At 41.6% G+C, this 12,973-nt stretch overlaps 1 long non-coding RNA gene across 1 annotated transcript in view; it reads right to left on the reverse strand.

The window, feature by feature from the left end:
- BORCS5 overlaps window positions 1-12,973 on the reverse strand; it is a 103,171-nt gene that overhangs the window by 30,402 nt on the left and 59,796 nt on the right. The gene's annotated exons all lie outside the window — the stretch shown is intronic.

Raw genomic sequence — 12,973 nt, forward strand, 5'->3', positions numbered from 1 at the left:
TTCTTTTGCTAATTCAAACTGTTGTCTGAGAAACAGAAAAAAAGAAAACATACACAGAAACTGTTAGGAGGTGCAAAAATGAAAATATTTAAAAGGTGAACAGCCCGTCCCCGTTCGCTAACATGCCATAAGCCTCATTCTTTACATTTTCTTCCAACATCAGTTTAGTTGAACAAAAAATGAATTCCCTTTAAATTTGAATAGGACATTATATTTTCAAAGGCTTTCTACAGGTCTATTTTACCTTTCTTTAAGGTGCGTAGACCAGAATAATTACTAGTATTTACAAAAGATTAAATATCAGTAAAAGAGGCTACACGACTTGCTCAGGGTCACACAGCAAATTCCCGACTTTGGTTTGACTTCTGGTCACATGCTTCCTGCCAATCACAAACTTTTTGGTGTTAGGACCTCTCCCACCCTCTCAAAAATTATTCAGGACCCCAACGAGCACTTGTGTATATAGTTTAAACAAATATTCACCTGTTAAAAATTAAAATTGAGAAAATTCTTGAATATTAAATCATGTTAAAATTTGTCTTTTTGAATTTTTTTGGCCATGCCCTCAGCATGCAAAAGTTCTTGAGCCAGGGATCAAACCCATGCTGCAGCAGTGATGACACCAGATCCTTTAACTGCTAGGCTACTAGGAACTCTGTGAATATGAAATCATTTTAAAAATATAATAATAACCCCATGTTAACATAAATATTTTAAGGAAAATAACTATTTTTCAAAATAAAAAAGTGAGAAGAGTGGCACCAGTTTACAGTTATGAAAGTCTTTTTTTTTTTTTTAAATAAAGTTCTGTTGTTTTAAGTGACACAGTCTATGTACTTTGATGGCAGCCCTAGCAAACTAATATACATGCCTATGAACTTTCCCTTCTGTGCCACGACTTTTTTTTTTTTTTTTTTTTTTTTTAGGACTTCACTGGAGGCCTATGGAGGTTCCCAGGCTAGGGGTCCAATCAGAGCTGTAGCAGCCAGCCTACACCACAGCCACACCAGATTCGAGCTGTGTCTGCAACCTACACCACAGTTCACAGCAATGCTGTATCCTTAACCCACTGACCAAGGCCAGGGAATCAAACTTGTGACCTCATGGATACTAGTCAGACTGGCTTCCACTAAGCCACTACAGGAACTCCTCTACGCCACATTTTATTTATTTATTCTTTTTTTTGGCCACTCCATGGGATATGGAGTTTCCAGGCCAGGGAATCAGATTTCAGCTACAGTTGCAACCTACACCACAGCTGCAGCAACGCAGGGTCCTTAACCCACTGCCACTGGGCTGGGGATGGAACCTGTGATCTGGCACTGCGGAGACGCTGCCAATCACATTGCACCACAGTGGGAACTCCTTGAAAGTCTTTTAAATGTCTGCTTCATAGTAAACAGCTGGGTTCCCATATCTGCTTCTGCATTTACTCTGTTGCTATTTCACATCATGCAGCCTCTGAAAAACTCCACTGTCCACTTGTAAAAGAATGAGAGTAACAAGCAAATGTCTAGTATTCCTATGAAAAGAGTTTTAACTTCAGAAAATCCCTGCCAGGGTCCTGGGGATCTCGGGGACCCCCCTCTCACACACTGAGAGCCAGGACACTCGCTCTAGAGCCAGTGGCGCAGCGGGGATACACCAAAGTATGACAACAGTGCATGTACTGGGCACCATCAAGATGGACTCACCCACATCAAAGCTTGTCTTGGGAACCCTTCCCCAATCCTGCCCCCCACCCACCAATGTCAAACCTTCACTGGTTCTGAGGAATTGGGGCTTAAGCCGATCTTTTCCCCCTAAACAGGCTATAGGCTCGGCTATCTGGTGAAGCTATCAAAGAATCCTCTCAACTCTCCATCTGGCCTGACAGAGCACAGGCTGCATCCCAGGCAGCTCCCTGTCCCACACACTCCACTGCCAGCACAGGGGCGCTCTGTGGCTCTGCTGCCAACCCCAGCACAGGAAAGCACCAGGAGCTTCCCTGAACCTGCTTCCTCGGAGGAGCTTTCAGTGAGGCTGGTACTCGCAAAAATAAGGTTTTTTGTTTGTTTTTATTTTGCAATTTTTGTTTTGGTTGTGCCTGTGGCATACAAAAATTCCTGGGCCAAGGATCGAACCTGAGACATGGTAGTGAAAATACCAAATCCTTAACCACTAGGCCACCAGGGAAGTCCTGAGGATTTATTTTTTTAATTTGAATTTTTTATTGCGATCTTATGTATAGGATCTTGTGTATCCCTTTACCTAGTTTCCACTAAAGGTAACATCTTGTAAAACTATATTATAAAATCACAATCAAGACACCAACACTGAAATAACCCACTGATATGATTCAGATGTCCCCACCTCACTTATACTGGTGTGTGTGTGTTTAGGTCCGTATAATTTTTTCACATGTGCAGGTTTGTGTATCTACCGCACAGATACTGAGTCAATCCACCATCACAAAGATTTCTTCTGTTGCTTTTTTGTTTTTTGGCCACACCTGTAGCGTATGAAGTTCCTGAACCAGCAGCAACCCAAGTCACAGCAGTGACAACACCAGATCCTTAACCCACTGAGCCACCAGGGAACTCCTGCTGCCTTTTATAATCACATCCACCTCTCTCCCATGCTGAACCCTTAGCAGCCACTAATCGGTTCACTGTTTTTCAAATGTTGTCATTTCAAAAATCTTTAAAAATGGAAATAATCCAATATGGAACTTTTGGGGGTTGACTTTTTTCACCCAACATAATAACACCTGAGAGATTCATCTAAGTTGTTGTAAAAATCAATAGTTTGTGGCTTTTATCTCTGAGTAATATTCCATGGTTATGTGAATACCAGAGTTTGGTTAACCATTCACCTACTGAAGGACATCTGGGTTGTTTCCAGTTTTGGTTGTGCCTGTGGCATACAGAAACAGGGGCTATTACAAACAAAGCTGCTATGCCCAGTCGTCGTACAGGTTTTTGTGTAAATGTCAGTTTTCCTTTCTCTGGGATAAATGCCCAAAGGTGCAGTTGCTGGCCTGCATGACAACTACATGCTTAGTTTTATAAGAAACTATCAGGAGTTCCCGTCGTGGCGCAGTGGTTAACGAATCCGACTAGGAACCATAAGGTTGCGGGTTCGATCCCTGCCCTTGCTCAGTGGGTTAACGATCCGGCGTTGCCGTGAGCTGTGGTGTAGGTTGCAGACGCGGCTCGGATCCTGCGTTGCTGTGCCTCTGGCGTAGGCCGGTGGCTACAGCTCCAATTCAACCCCTAGCCTGGGAACCTCCATATGCCGCGGGAGCGGCCCAAGAAATAGCAACAATAACAACAACAACAAAAAGACAAAAGACAAAAAAAAAAAAAAAAAAAAAAAAAAAAGAAACTATCAAACTGTTTTCTAGAGTGTCTGTAACCAAAAAAATGGGTGATTTTTCAGATCACTAAAACCTCCCGACGAAATTATCAAGGGCTACCCTGCTACTAACAAAGTTCCAGGAATGCAGACTTGGGAAGAAAGGCAACTAAAGCTTTTTGCTGCCAATCCAGGACTGAAGTAGAAAGATGGTGGAGGCACCGTGGAAAGAGGCACCGTGAAACGATTCTGTGCCATCAAAAGTAGGCCAGCAAATGCAAAGGCCATAAAAGAAACACTGATAGATCCGGCAAGAGAAAAAAATCAAGACACCGCACGGCAAAAACAGTGTAAGTTAAAAGACAAAAAACAAACAAATAATAATAAAAAAAACCCTGCAAAAGATATTTGGGACGTGTATCATAAAGGGTAAGCTTTCTATTAGACAAAGAGCTCCTAGAAATTGGCAAGTGAAATCAGCAAAGATGGACAAAGGATAAGAATGGCATTTCACACCAAAGGAAATACCGTGCCTCAACTCTAGAAAAGATGCAGAACCTCACTCATAAGAAGAGAAACAGAAATGGAAATTTCTCTGCAAGCCCTTTTCACCCATCAAATTGGTAAAAGTCCAAAAGTATGATTAAAAACTCTGTGGGTGGAATTATGAGGAAACAGACATTGCTGATTTGTGTGGAAGTTGTTAACGCCTCCATAGAGGGTGATCAGGCACAGATATCAAACTTACAAATGCATGAACCCGCTAATGCAGCAATTTCTCTACTAGGAATTTATATACACATTAGCACACATGCTCAATGACCTATAATTATATATAAGATTATTCATTGTAGCAGTGATTGGCATAGTAAAAGATGAGCAAACACCTCAAAATCCATTAGAGAGCTTGCTAATTAATCAAGCAATTTACATTTATAAATAGTATTCTATGATCATAGAAAAGTACATACTCACATGGAAAAATCTCCATAAGGTATTAAGTAATAAAAGAAAGGTAATATAGAATAGTGTAGAGAGTGCACTACCATTGTGTAAAAATTGAGGAGGGCTATAAGTAAATAAAAACATGTTATATTTACTTACAGTGACGTAAAGAAACTCTGGACTGACATACAGGAATTAGACAGGTGGAGAAGAACAGCAGGGAGGGACTCTTTCAGAGTATACTTTTAACATTTTTTTAGTTGTATGAATCTATTTTCCTTTCAAAAATGTTTACAGAAATAGGAGTTCCCACTGTGGCACAATGGGATTAGCAGTGTCTCTGCAGCATCAGGACACAGGTCCTATCGCCGGCCAAGCACAGTGGGTTAAAGGATCAGGTGGTGATCCGGCTTGGGGATCCGATCGCTGTCCTGGGCACTCCATGTGCCACAGGATGGCCAAAAAAGAAAGAAACATGTTTGCAGAAACAAAGTAATTTTAACAAAAAAAAAAAAAACGGCCAAGGTCTTTCCCATCCACCATTGAGTCATGTCCTCTTGGGCATTCTCTCCTCTTCCCCACCCCAAGTATCCCCAACTCTCTGAGTCAAAACCAGTTTCCTACTTCCACACCCACCAAGGTCTATGTGGCTGAATGAATAACCTTAAAACAGTATCTATTCCAAGGAGGTTAAAAAGTCTCCAATAAACTGTGAGCTGGTAGAGGACACGGGGCCATGCTTTACTTACATGTAATTACATGTCATTTAGCATGTGTGCTAATGTGTATATAATTTCCTAGTAGAGAAACTGCTACATTAGAGGCTTTATGCACCCGTACGTAAAAGGCTAGGTTAAGAGGATGCAGTTCTAGTGCTGGGATTTCGAGAAAAGAGTGAGTGGGAAGGCTTTAGGAGGAAAAATGGCTTCTCAGCGTCCCTACTCTGTCTTCTCCACATTTACTTCAGGGGGAGGCCTGGTCTCAGCCCGCCTCTGCTCCTCCGAGGTGAGCAGAGCCCTCACTGAAGAGGGGCGAGGAGGAGAGCTAAGGCCCAGGCCCCACACACCAGAGGGCTGAAGCTGGGGGCCCAGAAGCCAACTTAGGTTCACAAACTAAAACCCTTACTCTTTCTCCGAATGAAAAGGGGGCTGCCAAGTCTGGGAGGCACCCTACAGTGTTCAGATTAAGCTGCTCAGCCAACTCCAAAGTCAAAGAAATTACACCTCAAATCACCCTAAAAAAAAAATCACAATTGTACCCTCCCCTAAATCACTTTAAAACAAAGTCCAGGTACACAGGGCTATTCTGATAACAGTATCAGAATGTGCTTCTTAGACTCACAGGAATCTCTGAAAATCTGCCACAAAGCCTGCTCTAGAACAGAGATGAAGCAGGACAGAGAAAGCTGCCACTTTGTGGCTTCTACCCATGAAGCCTCAAAGCTATGGCGAGCCAGACCCATTCTAGAGGCAACGAGGACAAAGTTTTCCCATCACTCTCGAGTGTCTGGAACCCATCACCCTGATTTTGATGACGGAACCACCCTTAATCTTCTGATTAAAAAAGGAAGGACAGAAAGCTGGGTAAATTTAGAAACAGTGAATTTTTCATTTTCAGGAGACCACAAACTGCCAGCCCTCCAAATGGTTTTCATTCTGAATGCAAGTTAAAAGTTGGTTTTTAGTCTGAATGCATGCTAAAAGTTCTTTAAAACTGTAGGTGCTTTAAATGAGATATGTATTTTCCTGCCCTCCCAACCCCTACCTGTCTATGGCCAGCCAGCTCCCCTCATTTGCACTACCTGCCTGGCTTATGGGGGCCTCTAGGCTTACTCTCCGTTTTGATTCTTATTTACCAATCTAATACCAACCGAAACCCTTCACTTAGGCAACAGGGGAGTGAACTCTCTATTGCCTTGAAATTATTTTTTGTATATACATTTTTTTGGGCCGCTCCTGTGGCATGTGGAAGTTTCTGGGCCAGGAATTAAAACTCAAGTCACAGCAGCAACTCGAGCCACTGCAGTGACAATGCAGGATCCTTAACCTGCTGAGCCACCAGGGAACTCTTACTTTTTGTATAGGTTTATAAATGTGCTTTATGGTTAAGAGTTTTTCTTCTTTTACTTTTTATTATATAAATTTTCAAACATAGAAAAGAAAAAATAGATACCCAAATACCATCTAGAAGCAACAATGACATTTTATCATATCTGCCATCTTTGTGTTTTCCTGAGCCATTAAAAAAATTAGACATTATGACACTTCACTCCTAATACTGTAGCCTTCCATGAATTTATGGTTAGTTTTTCACATTAAATGAAAGTTTTCTAAATCATGTCTTCCTTCCTCTGCTAGGGACCAGGGCCATTACCCTCAATTTTCTAATTCTTCTTTAGCTTAAAACAGTGATGCACACAAAAGAGAAGTTTGAGTTAAAAACCTGATCTAACAGATTCTGTATTTGCAAATGGCAAATACAGGAGACATTTCCTAAGACCCTATTGAAACCACTTTGTTTATACAGGAATGGAACGAGAGCTCCAGGGAATGGGTGAGGACCAAGACTGAGCATTACACAGGCCCAGCAAATTGCCGTCTGTACCTACCTCTTTGTGTAAACTGGTGAGTGGAAAAACCATCAGGGTTAGAAATTTGGAAAATATTTTGCTGAGCCATCTTTTTCTTTCTGAAATGTCAGGTAGGAAAAAAAAAAGGTTTTCTGAAGTACAGTTACAGAGCCATATGGGTATTAACCTATGCTATTAACAAACTGAATTCCTTAACTTTTAGAGGCTTAGCTAGTTTCAGGACTAGAAATGAGTACTGTGAATAGCAGGGTTCACACTTGGTAAATGGTATAACGAGCTCCATTTCCCACCACAGAATCTGACAAAAGTTACTGTGAAAGGGAGTTCTCTTGTGATGCAGCAGGTTAAGGATTCAGCATTGTCACTGCAGCAGCTTGGGTCACTGCTGTGGCATGGATTTGATCCCTGGCCTGGGAATTTCTGCGTGTCTCAGGTGCAGCAAAAAAAAAAAAAAAAAAAAAAAAAAAGTTACTGAGAAGGTACAATTAAGCAACAGATTTAAAAAAAAAAAAGAAAAGCAATTCCCCACAAAACTAATAAGGGATCTTTGACTCTATTGATCATAATACATTTCAAAGTTAAAAGCACATAAGCCATGTGTGTTACTGACCTAATATAAACTCTTGTTATCAAAGGCACTCTCTCCCCTTCCCTTAAGAAAAGGGAAACGTCTAAAAATACCTGCCCAACTTGGACAGGACCTTCTGATGTGTGTGAGTGATCTATTCCTTTAGGATATTTAGAAAAAAAGGTGCACACCATGCTGGTTCCTTTAGGAACTTTTACCTTCATCCAGTTGCCGCAGAGGCACACCAATCTCACCGAGAAGCAGCAGCCACACAGAATGGCCACCATCATTGTTTTGATTAATATATGTGGCAGAAGAGACTACAAGTTCAGACAACCCCAGTACAACAGCCAACCTACCAGGAAGCTCCCTGTGGAGAGAAACAATGTTTCCAGTACCTCCCTGCTAAGGGTTTCCAATAACTACCTAACCAATAAAGAACCTCCTCAATGAGGTAGCGCTATAGACAGAATGTCTCCCCCACCCCAGTTCACATGCTGAAATCTAATCCCTAATGTGATGGTATGAGGAGGCAGGGCCTTTGGGAGGTGAGTAGGTCATAAGGATGAAGGTGTCATGAAAGGGGTTAATGCCCTTATAACAGAGACCCCAGAGGTGTAGCATATTGACTGGCCTAGTCACCAAGTGAGGACACAGCAAAAAGACCACCATCTGTGAAACCGGAAGTGGTCCCTCGCCAGACACTGAATCTACAAGTACCTTCATCGTGGACTTGATAGCCTCCAGAACTGTGAGAAATAACTCTCTGTTGTTTATAAGACATCCAGTCTATAGTATTCTGTTACAGCAGCCCAAATGGACTAAGACAGGGAACAGGGGGAAAAGGGATTTGAGGTCTATTATTTATTAGCTGTGCAAACATGGACAGTTTACCTTATACCTCTGAGTCTCAGTTTTCTCATGCAAAACTGGGGTAATAACCACCACCACCCCTTTTAGGGTTTGCCTAGCAAACAGTGGGATCTTGATAAATATCTGTTCCCTTTACTCTTGTGTTTTTTTAAGACTTGGGGGGCAAATGGGCACTCAGGCTTCAAGAGAATCTTGGAAGGTTACCAGAAGCACTTCATGCCTCTAAGTTCAGACACATATTTGTGTTCATGGCCAATGGCCCTGGTTTACGAAACCAAAGAAACAAGAACAGAGGCTGTCAACAACCAAAAGCAGATACAGTGTCTCCAAAAGCGATCACTATCCACAAATGAGACACCTCAGTATCTTCAAGGAATCCTGTCCACTGTTATGAACTTAGCTTTTTATAATCTTCTTCACTTTTTCTTCCCAGAGAATTAAGGAAAAGGTTCAACACATTATCTTCCTTTAACAATTTCTAGGTTCAAAGACTTGCTCTCTTGCTGAATTTACAAGCCAGGGAAGGGAGGCCACATGATATTGTTTAAAAAAAAAAAAAGTATAAGCTTAGCAGTTGGAGAGATGTGGGTATTTGAATCCAAGGACTGCCACTTATTCCCTATGTGATGTGAGGGTAGTCACTTAACTTCCCTGAACTCAAACTCTTCATCTACACATTAAATATGATTTACATTAAAGCAGTTCTCCTTTACTGTGAGAATTGTATCACGTTAGGCCTAGCACAGTTATCTTGCACAGAGTAGGTGCTAAATTCATGTTAATTTCCTCAATGTCCCCAAATCCCTAACTACCAATTTCTACAGTCAAAAAAGCAGGGTTCCAAAATCTAGCTGTATGATGGGCTGACTCTACCATATGTAGTAAGTATTTGCTAGCACTTCCATCTACAAACCAGCACTGCAGAAAATAATTAGACGTGATCCCACTCCTCAAGCAGATTACCAGAAGACGCAGGAGTAAAATATAAAGAAGGCAGATGTGAATAGGGACTAAAATTAAAAAGAACAACAACAACAATAACGACAACAAAACCCTCCAAAACCCAACTAAAAAGTGGGCAAATGACTTAATCAAACATTTCTCCAAAGATACACAAATGTCGACAAGTACATCAAAGATGCTCAACATCACTAATCATTAGGGAAATGCAAAACAAAACCAGGATGAGAAAGCACCTAACCATTAGAGGGGCAGTTATCCAGATAACAGAAAATAGTAAGTTTTGGTGAGGATGCAGTGAAATTGGAACCCTGTGCATTGCTGATGAGAGTGTAAAATTGTGCACCCACTCTGGAAGACAATACGGTAGTTGCTTTAAAAATTAAAACACAGAGGGGATTCTGAGAAGATGGCAGAATAGGAAGTACCAGGAATCTGTCTTCCCATCTAGACAACAACTGCATGGCAGAATTTGTCTGATATAACTATTTTGGAACTCTGGAGTCACTTCCAGGGAAAGGCTTGGATGGTAAACAGTGGTTAGTTTCACTTTCAGCTCTTAGGACAGCAGCAGCTATCCATCCCCCAATCCCTGTGGCAGGCAACTGTGAACCTGTTCCTAGGGTAACCTATACACACCTTGTAGGAGGCAGGGTGGGCAAAAAGGACCCTGTCCTCCAAACATCAGGGGTCTGTGTTCTGACAGTTGATTGGTGCTTCTAATCACAAAGGTACAGACAAGGAGGCAGGGCTACTGTTGCAGACTCCTCTCCCTCCAGCTGAAGTGGCTTCCAGAGGATTTAAAGGGCTAGCACCTTCCCCATTCCCACCTTAATTTTCCTCTTTTGGAGCTAGACATTGAACATGAGAATATTCAAAAGCTACCATATACATGGGGAAAATTACTGTACATGCCCAGGGAAGGTGCAGGCTCAGAAAAGACCTGGGAAGACCTTCTGTTTAAACCTCAGGCTGCTCCTCAAGCAAAGAAATAGCCTACAACAATCAAATAAATAAAAACAAAAGACAACAACAAGGCAGTTCCCATTGTGGCTCAGCAGTAACAAACCCAACTAGTATCCATGAAGGTGCAGGTTTGATCCCTGGCCCCACTCAGTGGGTTAAAGATCCACATTGCTGTTAATTGGGATATAGGTCACAGATGTAGCTTGGATCCGGCATTGCTGTGGCTGTGGTGTAGGCCAGCAGCTAGAGCTCCAATTCGACCCCTAGCCTGGGAACTTCCGTATGCCAGAGGAGCAGCCCTAAAAAGACAAAAGAAAAAGACAAAAACAAAAGCTGGCAAACCCTGGGGAAGGAGGAAAATCTGATTCCTGGAGTAACCACATTATTAGATTCAATGTCCAGTTTTCGACAACAAAAAAAATCCCAAGACGCACAGGAACAAAAATCATTCAAAGATACAAACCAACCAAAAGAAATTGCCCTTGAAAAAGACCTGCTGGCAGACCTACTACACAGAGATTCTTAAACAATTCCCTTAAAAATGCTCAAAGAACTAACTAAAGACATGGAGAAATTCAAGAAAAATGATATATGAATAAAATGGAAATATCTCGAGATAAAAAACCTAAAAAGGAATAAAATGATTCTGGTAATAAAATGAAAACTATGATTACTGAAACAAAAATTTCACTAGCATATTTGATAAGGCAAAAGAATCGGTGAAGTTGAAACAGGACAATGGAAATTACCAAATCTGAGAAATAGAAAGAAATAAGATAAAAAGAGCCCCAGAGCCCCCATCAAGCAGATCAACAAACATATTGCAAGAGTTCCAAAAGGAGAAAAGAGAAAGAGGCAGAAAGAATATTTGAAGAAATGTAACTGAGCAGGACCCTGTGGGTACCTCTATCAGTTTTATGCTTAACCTCTTTATCTGAATTTTATTCCTTTTCTTGGAAGACAGCTATGTTCACCATTATACCGCCAGCACTACTTCAAGTTGTATTCCTTTTCTTGTCTGACACTTGTTCTCCTCAAGATTGAGGAGTACCAAAGAAAAGGGAGGAATTGTAATCTAGCAGGACCCTTTGAGGCCTTCTCCGGGCAGGCCTTTCCCCTATATCCTCTGCTTTAGCTCCTCTCTGCAGCAGAACATGTATCTTGTTGGAGGTTTAAGGGAAAATTGTCATCTGACCTCTGAGGAGAGCTGCAAGAACAAAGGATTTCTGCACCAAGGAGTTTGCAACAACCAACCACACCCTTCCCTCACCTTGCTTTTTTTTTTTTTTTTTTTTTTTTCTTTTTTCTTTTTGCCTTTTCTAGGGCCGATCCCACGGCATATGGAGGTTCCCAGGCTAGAGGCTAATCGGAGCTGCAGCCACCGGCCTACGCCAGAGCCACAGCAACGGAGGATCCAAGCCGCGTCTGCAACCTACACCACAGTCACGGCAACGCCAGATCCTCAACCCACTGAGCAAGGCCAGGGATCGAACCTGCAACCTCATGGTTCCTAGTCAGATTCGTTAACCACTGCACCACGATGGGAACTCCTCCCTCACCTTGCTTTTAAAAATGCTTTGCAGCGTTCCCGTTGTGGCTCAGCAGGTGAAGAACCCGACTAGTATCCATGAGGATGTGGGTTCAATCCCTGGCCTCACTCAGTGGGTTAAAGGATCCAGCGTTGCCTCAAACTGCAGTGTAGGTCACAGATGCAGCTCGGATCTGGTGTTGCTGTGGCTGTGGCAAAGGCTGGCAACTGCACTCCAATTTGACCCTTAGCCTGGGAACGTCCATATGGCACAGGTGCAGCCATAAAAAGACAGAAAAAGAAAAATGCTTTGCAATTTTCTTTGGGGGAGACTGGGATATTTTGAGGGCACAAATCTCCCATCTCCTTGCATGGCCTGGCAATAAACCTTCTTCTGCTCCAAACTCTGACATTTCAGTTTGTTTGGCTTCACTGTGAGTTGGGCACATGGACTTGTGCTATCAGAAATATTGCCTGAAAACTTCCCAAATTTGATGAAAGACATGAATATATATATATATACATACAAGAAGCTCAACAAACTCTAAGTAAGATGAACTTAAAGGAAATCCACACCAGGACACATTATAGATGGTCTACAACTTATAATGGTTCAACTTAATGATTTTTTTTACTTTACAGTGATGCAGAAGTAATACACATAAAACAGAAACCATACTTTGAATTTTGATCCTTTCTCAGGCTAGCGTTATTCAGTATGATACTCTCATGATATGGGCACCAGCAATAAGCGACATTCTAAGTCAACCCTGTGATCACAACAGTATACTATACAACCATTCTGTTTTTCACTTTCAGAACAGTATTCAATAAATTAATGAAATAGTCAACATTTTATTATATAATAGGCTTTGTGTTAGATGATTCTGCCCAACTGTAGGCTAATGTATGTGTTCTGAGCATGTTCAGGGTAGGTTAGGCTAAGCTATGATATTTGATAGGATAGGCATATTAAATGTGTTTTCAAATTTACAAAATTTTCAATTTATGCTGGGTTTTTTAGAACAAAACCCCATTTTGAGTTGAGGAAGATGTGTAAAATCAAACTGTAAAAAGTCAAAGAGAGAATTTTGAAAGCAACAAAAGAGAAAAGCAATTCATTTCAAGCAAGGGATCCTCAATAAGCTAATCGGATTTCTGAAAAGAAACTTTGTCAAAATTGGAGCAGCAGCTGAGGCCTACACCA

This window comes from Sus scrofa, chromosome 5 (genome assembly GCF_000003025.6).
Source record: "Sus scrofa isolate TJ Tabasco breed Duroc chromosome 5, Sscrofa11.1, whole genome shotgun sequence".
Lineage (NCBI taxonomy): Eukaryota > Metazoa > Chordata > Mammalia > Artiodactyla > Suidae > Sus > Sus scrofa.